Here is a 14,432-nt window from a genome sequence, read left to right as displayed (position 1 = left end):
GACTATAGACTAGACTATAGACTAGACTATAGACTAGACTATAGACTAGACTATAGACTAGACTATAGACTAGACTATAGACTAGACTATAGACTAGACTATAGACTAGACTATAGACTAGACTATAGACTAGACTATAGACTAGCCTATAGACTAGACTATAGACTAGACTAGACTATAGACTAGACTATAGACTAGACTATGACTAGACTATAGACTAAACTATAGACTAGACTATAGACTAGACTATAGACTAGACTATAGACTAGACTATAGACTAGACTATAGACTAGACTATAGGCTAGACTATAGACTAGACTATAGACTAGACTATAGACTAGACTATAGACTAGACTATAGACTAGACTATAGACTAGACTATAGACTAGAATATAGACTAGAATATAGACTAGACTATAGACTAGAATATAGACTAGACTATAGACTAGACTATAGACTAGACTATAGACTAGACTATAGACTAGACTATAGACTAGACTATAGACTAGACTATAGACTAGACTATAGACTAGACTATAGACTAGACTATAGACTAGACTATAGACTAGACTATAGACTAGACTATAGACTAGACTATAGACTAGACTATAGACTAGACTATAGACTAGACTATAGACTAGACTATAGACTAGACTATAGACTAGACTATAGACTAGACTATAGACTAGACTATAGACTAGACTATAGACTAGACTATAGACTAGACTATAGACTAGACTATAGACTAGACTATAGACTAGACTAGACTATAGACTAGACTATAGACTAGACTATAGACTAGACTATAGACTAGACTATAGACTAGACTAGACTATAGACTAGACTATAGACTAGACTATAGACTAGACTATAGACAAGACTATAGACTAGACTATAGACAAGACTATAGACTAGACTATAGACTAGACTATAGACTAGACTATAGACTAGACTATAGACTAGAATATAGACTAGACTATCGAATAGATATAGAATAGATATAGATTAGCTATAGACTAGATATAGATAGGACTATAGACTAGAAGTAGACTTAGACTATAGACTAGACTATCAGATAGACTATAGGGGGGAAAAACTAGCACTATGGATAGATATAGACTAGACTATAGACTAGACTATAGACTATACTATAGACTAGACTATAGACTAGGACTATAGACTAGACTAAGGACTAGACTATCTAGACTAGACTATAGGACTAGGACTATAGACAGACTATAGACTAGACTATAGACAGACTATAGACTAGACTATAGACTAGACTATAGCACTAGACTATAGACTAGACTCGATATAGACTGACTTAGACTAGATATATGACTAGCTATAGACTAGACTATAGACTAGGACTAGACTATAGCTAGACTATAGACTAAGATATAGACTAGGACTATTAGACTAAGACTATAGACTAGACTATAGACTAGACTATAGACTAGACATAGACTAGACTATAGACTAGACTATAGACTAGACTATAGACTAGACTAAAGACTAGACTATAGACTAGACTATATACTAGACTATAGACTAGACTATAGACTAGACTATAGACTAGACTATAGACTAGACTATAGACTAGACTATAGACTAGACTATAGACTAGACTATAGACTAGACTATAGACTAGACTATAGACTAGACTATAGACTAGACTATAGACTAGACTATAGACTAGACTATAGACTAGACTATAGACTAGACTATAGACTAGACTATAGACTAGACTATAGACTAGACTATAGACTAGACTATAGACTAGACTATAGACTAGACTATAGACTAGACTATAGACTAGACTATAGACTAGACTATAGACTAGACTATAGACTAGACTATAGACTAGACTATAGACTAGACTATAGACTAGACTATAGACTAGACTATAGACTAGACTATAGACTAGACTATAGACTAGACTATAGACTAGACTATAGACTAGACTATAGACTAGACTATAGACTAGACTATAGACTAGACTATAGACTAGACTATAGACTAGACTATAGACTAGACTATAGACTAGACTATAGACTAGACTATAGACTAGACTATAGACTAGACTATAGACTAGACTATAGACTAGACTATAGACTAACTATAGGACTGACTATAGACTAGACTATAGACTAGACTATAGACTAGACTATAGACTAGACTATAGACTAGACTATAGACTAGACTATAGACTAGAATAGACTAGACTATAGACTAGACTATAGACTAGACTATAGACTAGACTATAGACTAGACTATAGACTAGACTATAGACTAGACTATAGACTAGACTATAGACTAGACTATAGACTAGACTATAGACTAGACTATAGACTAGACTATAGACTAGACTATAGACTAGACTATAGACTAGACTATAGACTAGACTAGACTAGACTATAGACTATAGACTAGACTATAGACTAGACTATAGACTAGACTATAGACTAGACTATAGACTAGACTATAGACTAGACTATAGACTAGACTATAGACTAGACTATAGACTAGACTATAGACTAGACTATAGACTAGACTATAGACTAGACTATAGACTAGACTATAGACTAGGCTATTTACTAAACTATCGACTAGCCTATATATATATGTGTGGACATATCTGTGGTGCAAATCGAGAACTTTATATTCCGTCGATCCATCGTGGAGCATAAACTATTGAGGTACTGATTTTGCATAAAGTTATAGAAAATTATTTCCAGAAAATTATAAATATCTCCACCCTTTTAACAAACAAAAATCCACCAAACAACTCAAAGTATTTATTTGTATGTTGTAAGTTGGTTCTTTTATTTTTTCGTCTTTTGTTGTTTGTGGCTTTGTTTTTATAAAGTTTTTTTGTTTTTTGGTTTGTTACCATAACAAAATCTCGCCTAATTGACATTTTTTGTTATTTGCTGTTGGTTGGTGTTTAAGCCTTCTTTTTATATTATTTTTCGGCCAAGAAAGAATTTATTGTACCCCAAGCGTACATAAGTTATTCCCTTTGGATATGTTTTCTTACAAGCATTTTTGTTGTTGTTCCACACTCTTATTGGTTTATGTGCCACAAATAGAGTTTGAACAGAAATCAACAAGAAAAAAAAAATAATACACAAAAATACGAAAATCAGTTTGTATTCTGTCTGTTGGTCAGATTTGTGTAAAGTGCAGTTTGAAGAGTTTAGTGCACTCTTTTCGATATAAATACATTTATTTTAGATTTTTTATATTTTAGGTTTTTTTTTTGGCTTTATTTGGGAGGTGTTTTTTTCTTAAGTTTTACCAGTGTCATAGAAAGAAAACATGTGTGCTACATGGTTATGGCACAACATAAAGTACCTTTCGCATAAGTACCTACATATCAGTGTAGTATCACTTACATAGCCATTCATTCATACCTCATTCACTCACTCACTTACTGTTTCGTTCTACAATTCTGCTTATACCTTGGAGTTGTGGATGTATCTGAATGTCGTCTGGCTGTGCGAAACATTTCTTTGGACCATATTTATTTCCTAGTACAACAAATGTTGTATGTGGTGTCTCTTGGTGTTGGTGTATTTCTTATTAGGTTTTTCTTTTCGAATATGTTTATGGTCTTGTTTTTGGTTTGTTAAGAGCACAAGTGTTCCATTAAATCCTTGTTGCCTGGGCTGTTGATTTGTTTGTGCTTGGTTTCCAGTAGTTTATTTCTTTTAAAGTTATTGTTTCAAATGTCAACGAAATGTTTGGTTTGAATTTTGTGTTCTTTTTAGAGTTTGACAGAATTGATGTGATTGGTTTTGGAGTGATTTCAAGACATGTGAAATGTTAAAACTTCGAAAGAGAATTATGAGTCAGAATATTGTGATATATGTATCCAATTTAAATCCTTGTTAGGAAAAATTGCCAACACAATGATAAATATGTATAAGGTTTTAGTGGGAGAATTTCTTTACCATATGGAGGAGGCATTAGTGATGCTGATGATCAAGGATATTAAAACTATATATATAACATGCATATATGTATTCAGAAGCACAGAAACGTAATGTGTCAATTGTTGAACGCAAGTTCAGATCCATGCAGTAAATCTGAAATACGTCCATGCAGTAAAACTGAAATTAACTTTGAAATAAAAGCAAAACAAGAGCCTGACGGGGTCTATCTATAATCTGCAGCACAGATTCCTTGGTATGAATTTGAAATCTTAAGATAATGTATGCAAGACTCTATTCCTTACTTTTTATCATCGTTTTGGTATGCAAACCAATACATTCCTATGTTAGTCTAATGTTGAAATTATCAAGAAATCATATATAGTACATATATTAGAGTCAATCATGGAATGATGCATAATACTGTAAAATAAGTGGCAATTTAATGTTCCTTCACTTTTAAGAGACCAGCAGCAAGACACTTTAAAAGAGTTTCCGCTACCAGGAAAGAGAATATTAAACACAACATTTTCGCGGTATACATACATATATTTGGCCTTAAGCTGAGGTCTGAATAAAGACAGAAATCTGTTTTTTAACAGGAATGAAAATTCCTCAAAATGAATGAATATACCAGTGAACGAGAGAGTTATGTAATAGGGTGTAATCCTTGACCGGAAATTAATATAAATACTCATCATACAGGGAACATCTGTGTTGATCGCTAGAAGAACCATAGGCTTGAAATGGGGCCTTAGTACTGACATTTTAAAAGCTTGAATATACTAATACTAACTTCAATAACAGATGGATTTATTATTTAACTTTAATAAACCGGTGGTCGTCCTTAGACAAAAAGTGTAAAATACAACGGCTGCAAAGAGTTCTGCGTTCATGCTGCATGGATATGATTGGGGTCATGAGCCCTATGTCCAACAAGTTTCTTCAAACTATGCCATATATTACTGCTATTGAAATATACATCAAAATATGAGTCTGCTATTACAGCCGAAAGATTTTTAACTGTCCTATGAGAGAACTGATCAAAAGCAGTTATAGGATACATGATCAATGTATACTGGATATAATGAAAGGTCATACATAAGCATGGGACGCGCCAACATACTAGACCCAGAATATATTGGGAGCTTTGAAAGACTTATCTCAGATATAATATCAGGATTAAGCGAACAAATCTTTGAAAACCCAATAATAGCAATATATTACCGCCAACAGATGTTATAGCAATCCCATTGCCAGGCTGACATCGAAATCAGAGTCCGAATATAACTTCCCATAAGGACACTGAAAATTCTTCATCTTAGATATCTTGTCTCAGAGAATGCTTTCATGATGCTGAATGAATGAAATTTCGTAGGAATTACTAAACTGTATTTCTGAACATAACATATATACATATATAACTTGTCTCAGAGAATCCTTTCGTTCTGTAAGAGAGACTTAAATAAATACTCTGCCTGATGTACGTAGAAATAAACGATAACGAAAGAGCGAATGTACTTGGTTTAAATGAGAGGAAACTTGAGGAATTTAACCTGAAGAGTGCAAAATCATTTCAAGCAACGAGGGCGGGGAAACTATAGAGCACTTTTTTTTGTCACTGCCACCCTGACGTCGAAATCAGAGCCAAATATCTAGGGAGCGATGTTATTCCCAATATAACTTCCCTCAAGGACACTGAAAATTTCTAGGAATAACATTTAGGAAACTGTGTTTCTGAACATAGCATACATAGATATCTTGTCTCAGAGTATTCGCCCATGGTATATTTTTCACACTTCCGGGATCTTCAGATAACTCTGGCCGATAAATTTTGATCCCATAGATCAAAGTATACTTTTCTGAGAATTGAGCTGAGCCAAATCCGAAAAAAAGTTTTTACCCTATTTAAGACGTTCAAAGTCGATATAAAGGACTTCTTTATAACAAAACTTATACAAAAATGTTTCAGATTCTAGTCAGCTCAGTATACAAGCTTTCTCTCTTAGTTTCAACTTATAAGTGATATTAAAAACAGAAAGGAATTTACTTATTAAATAGCCTGTTCGGGTATACATCTTTCTGAGGCATCTGATGCTCAGTACGTTCGGAAATGCATCACAAATATTATGATGCGCAAAAATGGAAAAACTCTTTAATGAACTTTATTTTCATTTACGCGTTTTTAAACGAAAGAAAAACTCTATGCCTAAAATTAACATCAGTCTGTTTGCGTCAGCATTGCAAACTAATCATATATATCATTATTGTTATATTTATATGTCCACCTTTCCAGCTACAGTATGATTTTGAAAATATGCATGATGATCAAAAGAAGAAGTCTATACATAAAATGAAGATCCGTTTATTTGCATCATCATCGCAAACTAATCATCAAATTTAGTGCAGTAAAGCATTTTCGAACAGGCCAGCTACAGAATGATTCTAAAATGAAGATCAAAACTATGTAAAGGAGACCCATAAGAGGGGATATACAAGATTTGGTATCCTAAAATTGAGATTATTCAGTATGTAAATTAGAGTTTTTATATATACCTATGAGACTCAATAATTTAACTCGCCAAAAAAATACAAGTAAGAAATTATAGTCGGGCGAGGCCGACCTTATAATACCCTACACCTATTGTTGAATAAAATTGTGGACATTTAAGTCAAATTTTGAAGGGGACTTTGTATAGAGGCTATTGTCAAATGAGACCCTATAACTTTAAAATTGTTGAGGGTCATCAAGGCTAGTATAAAACTTGGTTTTGCAGCTTTTTGTCGAGATACGAGTATATTAAACATAATTATGAACTTAAGAGCCTTATTCGGGGGTTCAGTTGTATGGGGGCTAGGTGAAATAATGGACCGATGTTAACATTTTCAATAGACTTCGTCTCCGGTACCATAGAAGATCATGTGCCAAATTTCATTGAATTGTCTTCAAAATTGCGACCTGTAGTTTGATTAAAAGGTTTACAAGCCCTATTCGGGGGTTCAGTTGTATGGGGGCTAGGTGAAATAATGGACCGATGTTAACCATTTTCAATAGGCTTCGTCCCTCTGAAAATAGAAGGTCATGTACCAAATTTCATTGAATTATCTTTAAAATTGCGACCTGAAGTTTGATTACAAGGTTTACATGGACGGACAGACGGACGGACATAGCTAAATCGACTCAGAAAATGATTCTAAGCCGATTGGTATACTTTAAGGTAGGTATAGGGCCAATATTATTATGCGTTACAAACATCAGCACAAACCCAATATACCCTCCCCACTAAAGTGGTGTAGGGTATAATTAAGTAAAAATTTGTGTTAAATATGTATTGTAAAAAATTATTTTACTCTCCTCCTTCCCCACCAATACTGCTTTTAAAAAAATACAAAACAGCCACAGCACTTCTTTAAAACAGTTAACTCCAGTAGTAAAGTTCAAAACTATATAAACCTGTACACTTTACCGATCAACGGAAAAAAAATTCAATATACATTAAAGAATTTTTATTGAATTTCTTTAACACCATCATTATTTATAGTCAAACAATTTGACTCTATAAAAAACTATTACCTAAGAAGGCTCTTAAATATCAACAACACATTATAGATATTTACACTTTACGATAAATTATTTGCTCTCAAAAAAAACCTAAATAGACAACTAGGATGCTCATAAAGAAAACAACCCGAAAAAAACAACAACACCAATAAAACATCAACAATGGCTACCTGTAGCCAATATCATAGCTAAAAAAATTTCAGGAAAAAAAATAGGGAAAAACTTTAACATAAAAACGCGATAAAGTTACGATTTATTAGCGACCTCAGCTTAAAATCAATTATGCTGGAATGTAGAACTTTATGGCAGACTCGTATATAAAAACACAACTACTGGCAACATCAAAGTTGCTATAATGCTGACACCAAGCAGAAAAGCAAAAAAGAGTTGGCTTAAACAACAATAACTTGCAACACAGCAGATGATGTTGATGATGATCACCCAGTAACAAAAGGTTTTAAAAGGTACGCAAACTTGCTGCTTGGTTGTTGGCTAATATTGCAGTTGTTGTTTTTTATTTACAGGAGCTAATGATTGAGCAACATATTTAACAATTTTTATTATACCCTACACCACTATAGTGGGGAGGGTATTATACGTATTGGTCCTACACCCACCTTTAAGTCGATTAAGACATGTCCGTCCGTCTGTCCGGCTGGCTGGCTGTCTATGTAAACCTTGTGCGCAAGGTACAGGCCGCAATTTTCAAGATAATTTGATGAAATTTGGACCAAGCATGTTTCTTGGCAAAAGGACGAAGCCTATTGAAAATAGTTGAAATCGGTCCATTATTTCACCTAGCCCCCATACAACCGCACCTCCCGATTTGGGCTTTTTATGCCATAATTACGTCAAATATGCTATTATCTCTCCAAAAATTGGCACAAATAAGTTTTATACAAATATAAATGACACTGCAGATTTTCGTAATGATCGGCCCTTATTTAACCCTAGCCCCCATGCAAACCCCCCATCAAAAAATGTCTTAAACGTCTAAAATTGACTTGTAACCATTTGTATCGCAATGAAACTCAACATAATTAACTATTATTTAACAATATATCCTTTTCCCAAATTTAATGAGGATCGGCCCATGTTTGACCTATACTCCTATATAAAGCCTCATTTAGAAAATTTGTTTTTTATCAATAAAGTGCTTAAATACTTTGGAATTAAGGTAAAATTCAACATAAAAGTTTCTTTGTGAAAAATTAAAATTTTTAAAATATACTCATGGTGTAGGGTATTATATGGTCGGCCATGCCCGACTATACTTTCCTACTTGTTTTTTTATTATTGCCGTTGTTGAGGATTTATATACAAACATTTTTTTGTATTTTATTATTTTGTTTCTATAAGCAGTTTAACTAAAGATTATGCAATATATTTATATAGATACTCTTCTATATGGTTAGAGTTTATAGGTTGTTATGAAAGGACGGACCTACAAACGACCTAACATCTATCCTAGAGGAAGACGAAGCAGCAGCTGCCATTAGCTAAGTCTTTTGTGTTTTTATTTTTGGAGATTGTGGTATTGAACTGGCGTTCTTTTTTTTTTTTTTTTTTTTTTTTTTTTGAGATGAACCGCCAAACATCATCAGCACTAACAATATTAACATCACACCAACTACCACCGCCACCACTAAATGAGCAAACACCCCAATCAAGTATGGGCGCTGGAAAAGGTTGTGGCCAACATAAGATGACCTTTGATTGTTGGTCAATATCCTGAATATCTGAGGACAGTTGCATTGTAGTATTTATTAAAATTTGTAAGAAAATTATTTAGTTTATCTGATTAAATAAGATTCTCTATTATATAAACTCACATTGCATAAATTTGGCCACACCCTTTAGACTTTATACACTTTAGACTAATTTAACGACACAAATTAGAACCAAACTACTTCTTCTCTTTTGATTCTTATAGAAAAATTTGTTACAAATCGAAAATTTTCAATAAAAATTTTCTTTTTATAGAAAATTTTCGATAAACATTTTCTTTTTATAGAAAATTTTCGATAAAAATTTCTTTTTATAGAAGATTTTCGATAAAAATTTTCTTTTTATAGAAAATTTTCGATAAAAATTTTCTTTTTATAGAAAATTTTCGATAAAAATTTTCTTTTTATAGAAAATTTTCGATAAAAATTTTCTTTTTATAGAAAATTTTCGATAAAAATTTTCTTTTTATAGAAAATTTTCGATAAAAGTTTTCTTTTTATAGAAAATTTTCGATAAAAGTTTTCTTTTTATAGAAAATTTAGATAAAAATTTTCTTTTTATAGAAAATTTTCTTTTTATAGAAAATTTTCGATAAAAATTTTCTTTTTATAGAAAATTTTCGATAAAAATTTTCTTTTTATAGAAAATTTTCGATAAAAATTTTCTTTTTATAGAAAATTTTCGATAAAAATTTTCTTTTTATAGAAAATTTTCGATAAAAATTTTCTTTTTATAGAAAATTTTCGATAAAAATTTTCTTTTTATAGAAAATTTTCGATAAAAATTTTCTTTTTATAGAAAATTTTCGATAAAAATTTTCTTTTTATAGAAAATTTTCGATAAAAATTTTCTTTTTATAGAAAATTTTCGATAAAAATTTTCTTTTTATAGAAAATTTTCGATAAAAATTTTCTTTTTATAGAAAATTTTCGATAAAAATTTTCTTTTTATAGAAAATTTTCGATAAAAATTTTCTTTTTATAGAAAATTTTCGATAAAAATTTTCTTTTTATAGAAAATTTTCGATAAAAATTTTCTTTTTATAGAAATTTTCGATAAAAATTTGCTTTTTATAGAAAATTTTCGATAAAAGTTTACTTTTTATAAAAAATTTTCGATAAAAGTTTTCTTTTTATAGAAAATTTTCGATAAAAGTTTTCTTTTTATAGAAAATTTTCGATAAAAGTTTTCTTTTTATAGAAAATTTTCAATAAAAGTTTTCTTTTTATAGAAAATTTACGATAAAAATTTTCTTTTTATAGAAAATTTACGATAAAAATTTTCTTTTTATAGAAAATTTACGATAAAAATTTTCATTTTATGGAAAATGTTCGACAAAAATTTTCTTTTTATAGAAAATTTTCGACAGAAATTTTCTTCTTATAGAATTTCGACAAATATTATCTTTTTATAGAAAATTTTCGATAAATATTATCTTTTTATAGAAAATTTTCGATAAATATATTATTTTTATAGAAAAATTTCGATAAAATTTTCTTTTTATAAAAAATTTTCCTTTTATATTTTCCTTTTTATAGAAAATTTTCGATAAAATTTCCTTTTTATAGAAAATTTTCCATAAAACTATGCTTTTTATAGAAAATTTTCGATAAAAATTTCCTTTTTATAGAAAATGTTCGATAAAAATTTCCGTTTTATGGAAAATTTTCGATAAAAATTTACTTTTCATAGAAAATATTCGATAAAAATTTGCTTTTCATAATTTCCGAAAAAATTTCCTTTTTATAGAAAATTTTCGATAAAGTTTCATTTTGATAGAAAATTTTCGATAAATTTACCTTTTTATAGAATATTTTAGATAAATTTACCTTTTTATAGAAAATTTTCGATAAATTTTTTTTTTATAGAAAATTTTCGATAAATTTTCCTTTTTATAGAAAATTTTCGATATAATTTCCTTTTTATAGAAAATTTTCGATAAAATTTCCTTTTTATAGAAAATTTTCGATAAAAATTTCCTTTTTATAGAAAATTTCCGATAAAAATTTCCTTTTTATAGAAAATTTCCGATAAACATTTCCTTTTTATAGAAAATTTCCGATAAAAATTTCCTTTTTATAGAAAATTTTCGATAAAAATTTTCTTTTTATAGAAAATTTTCCATAAAATTTTCCCTTTTTTAGAAGATTTTCGATAAAATTTTCTTTTTATATGTAGAGAATTTTCGATAAATTTAAGACACAAAAGTATTTAAAAGCAGTAATACCATCAAAAGAGGTACAAGTGTACCTAGATTCATCAATTTTTTTTGTGTTCTAGCTTTTTGTTTATTTCTTAAGCTGCTCTTCTTGTCTATAGATGATAAATTAAAAGACTAACTTGACAATCACTTAAGCATAGTTTGTTACCCAAAAAGCCGTCTCAGACATTGAACATGGTTGCTATTAGTAGTATAGTGTGGCACAAATAGTGCTGCTCATACACTGTACACCCCAACATTGGATGGAAGCGGTAGTAAGTTACTGTTTGTCCTCGTCACATAAACTATAAGGTTTTGAAAAAAAAAAACAAATTTCGATAAATTTTTTTTGTGCAGGTTCTCTTGGTAGAAGGGTACGTATAGATGTATAAATAAAAATAGAACATAGTTCATTAAAATAAGCTTACTTTATTTAATACATTGCGCAGAGGTTTTAATTTTAAACAGTGAAACGATAGCGGTAATCTTGAACTTTGTTTCCATTTTTTTCGCTGTCTTTTTGTTGAATATGGAAAGTATTGGATAGAGCTGTGTGGAGTAAAACAGAATGAATATAAATAGAACTGAATAGCAAAACAAACGATTGAAGGTGGTGGTGTACACAGAAAGAAATTTCAAATAGAATATAAGCTAAAACTTGACTTAGTTTTTAAACGGACACTAATCTAAATCGGAAAAATAACTAATTTCAGTATAATAAATTGGAAATCTGTAGCTAATGCCAAGTCTTTTTAACTGTATTACCTCCTCTGTCTAAATATTTCCCATAAATCCCTTATTTTTGTACAGTGTTAAATAGACTTTTACCTGTTGCTTATACTCCTTCCAGTGTTGCGATCGTTTTTCGCGCTAATTTTTTTTTACAAAATCATAGAAATACAACCAAATCAACTAAAGAACAATTCTTCTTAACTATGCGGCGGTCCAAAAGGTGCTAGACTTTGCTACAAACTATTTGGGGGCTGCCGCTGATGACGACGATGATGAGGACTTCGACGACTACCACTATTGTTGCTATAACGACAACGGCACAGATGATGATGACGGCAATGATGCCATACTAAGCATAAGGTTAAATTTCATGTTTAAGGTTAGCAGCTGAACGAACACCAACACTGCCGCTACCAATACTACAACCATCATCATCATCATCAGCATCCTCATGATCAGACAATATATGCATATACTACATACCACTGGAACACTTACAACCAAGGTGGCTAACTTTAAGCAACTATTTCTAAACTGTGAACATACAAATTCACTCAGACTTTGATAGTAAAGAATACAACAGAAGACAGAATAAAAAAAAAATTGGCAAAATACTACAAAAAAGAATAGAAACTGATACCATTGCGGCATAGAGTAAAAGCGGTTAATTCTTAATACCGCCAACGAAACGATACAGCATCTAAGCATTAGGTAGGCAAAAAAGAAAGAAAAAAACTTTAACAAAACAGAACCTTAATTCAAAAAAAAGTACAATCTTGAAGGGTTTGATTGTAGGCGAACTTTAAGATCCCTATATTTAAATGGTTTTAAAAAGTCTAGTGAAATTCCAACCGTTGATTGTAACAAGGAATTTGAAGTTGCGGTAAGTTAAATACATTCTGCAGTGATCTGCATAGATATACTGTAAACTTACATATATCCACTTACCTTTATCTGAATGACGATCGTATAACTGATATGTAGTTGTACGATCATAAACATTTGTAAACATTTTTATGCACATACTACACCAAGATCTCCCCTTTCCATCCCATATGATATTAAGGACTTTGAGATTTTAAAGAGAATTAAAAAACACTTCCAAACGGTTGATAATATTTATCATTTCTAACAAAAATAGTCTAAATCTTTGGTACTGATCGTTTCGAAATATGATAAGTCCCAGACAACGGAGAACTATGATATTCGGTCATGATCAATGCTAACATATTTTACTTAAATTTATATAAAAAAGTTAGTTAAAAGCTTCAATATGAAGATCAAAAAGTTGCACGATCGCTAGGGGATCAGTAGTGTTTTAACACGATTAGTGTTCTCCTCTTTAACAGAAGTTCTTTTCTGTAGTTTCTGTATACTAACGTTCTAGTAACTCCATAAATTGATCCATAATTTCGTCACGTAATGCGAAGTTGGGTGCATATGTAGATCGTTACATTCGGGGCCGACACGATCACTAGAAGAACAGTGGAAACTGCACTAGCTTCTTCGTTCTTAACATGCCTTAGTAAAGAATCAGAGCCCGTAAATTGAAGATATTGATCATCTAAGTGTGGTATGATCGGTAAGTGATCAACAAACAATCAAGTTGTTGTTTTATCTCTATCGCAGATTTGATAGGAATGATTTTCTTTATCACAGTAAAGAAAATCCTGTTATAATTGGCTTTCATACTAAATTGTAAGTTAAACTAGAGTGATACACAAAATAGCAATAACATTATCCGGACAATCTAGAAGTGAAGGACCTATGGTATATAAATTAAGACTTTACAAAATCAAAGCTCTAGGAGTTAAGGTTTTGTTAGAACTTTATTTTTAATCATCTATTGCATCTAAAAAAAACCAAGATCAATTTTTAACTTCAGTTATAAACATTTCTTCTAACAAACCTATTAGCCTCTCCATTCCATTGTATTGATTTGGATGTTAGGGCGACAAGTCGGTGTTTTCTTGGAATATTGTATTTTGTTTGTTATTATTATTGATGTTGCTGTTGTCGTTGTTGGGTTTGTGTTGTTACTTACTATTGTCGAAGTTCAAACACAAAAAAAAACAAGACACATAGAAAAAGTGTTAGTCGTACTTGTATTGCATTGTCTTGTTTTATTCCTGTTGAATTCATTGTCTTTTCTAAAACGTACAATAAGCCAAAAAAAAAAAAAAAAAAACAACAAAAAAAAATTATTTCACTCAGAGGTCATTATGCTAAATGTGTACGAATGTCTCGAAAGGTCGTTAGGTGCGGGTGTTACAAA

The sequence above is a fragment of the Lucilia sericata genome, unplaced genomic scaffold, assembly GCF_015586225.1.
Source record: "Lucilia sericata isolate MDLA Ls3-8-SP2 unplaced genomic scaffold, ASM1558622v1 Contig000411F_arrow, whole genome shotgun sequence".
Taxonomy (NCBI): domain Eukaryota; kingdom Metazoa; phylum Arthropoda; class Insecta; order Diptera; family Calliphoridae; genus Lucilia; species Lucilia sericata.
Note: the sequence above shows the minus strand (reverse complement) of the source record.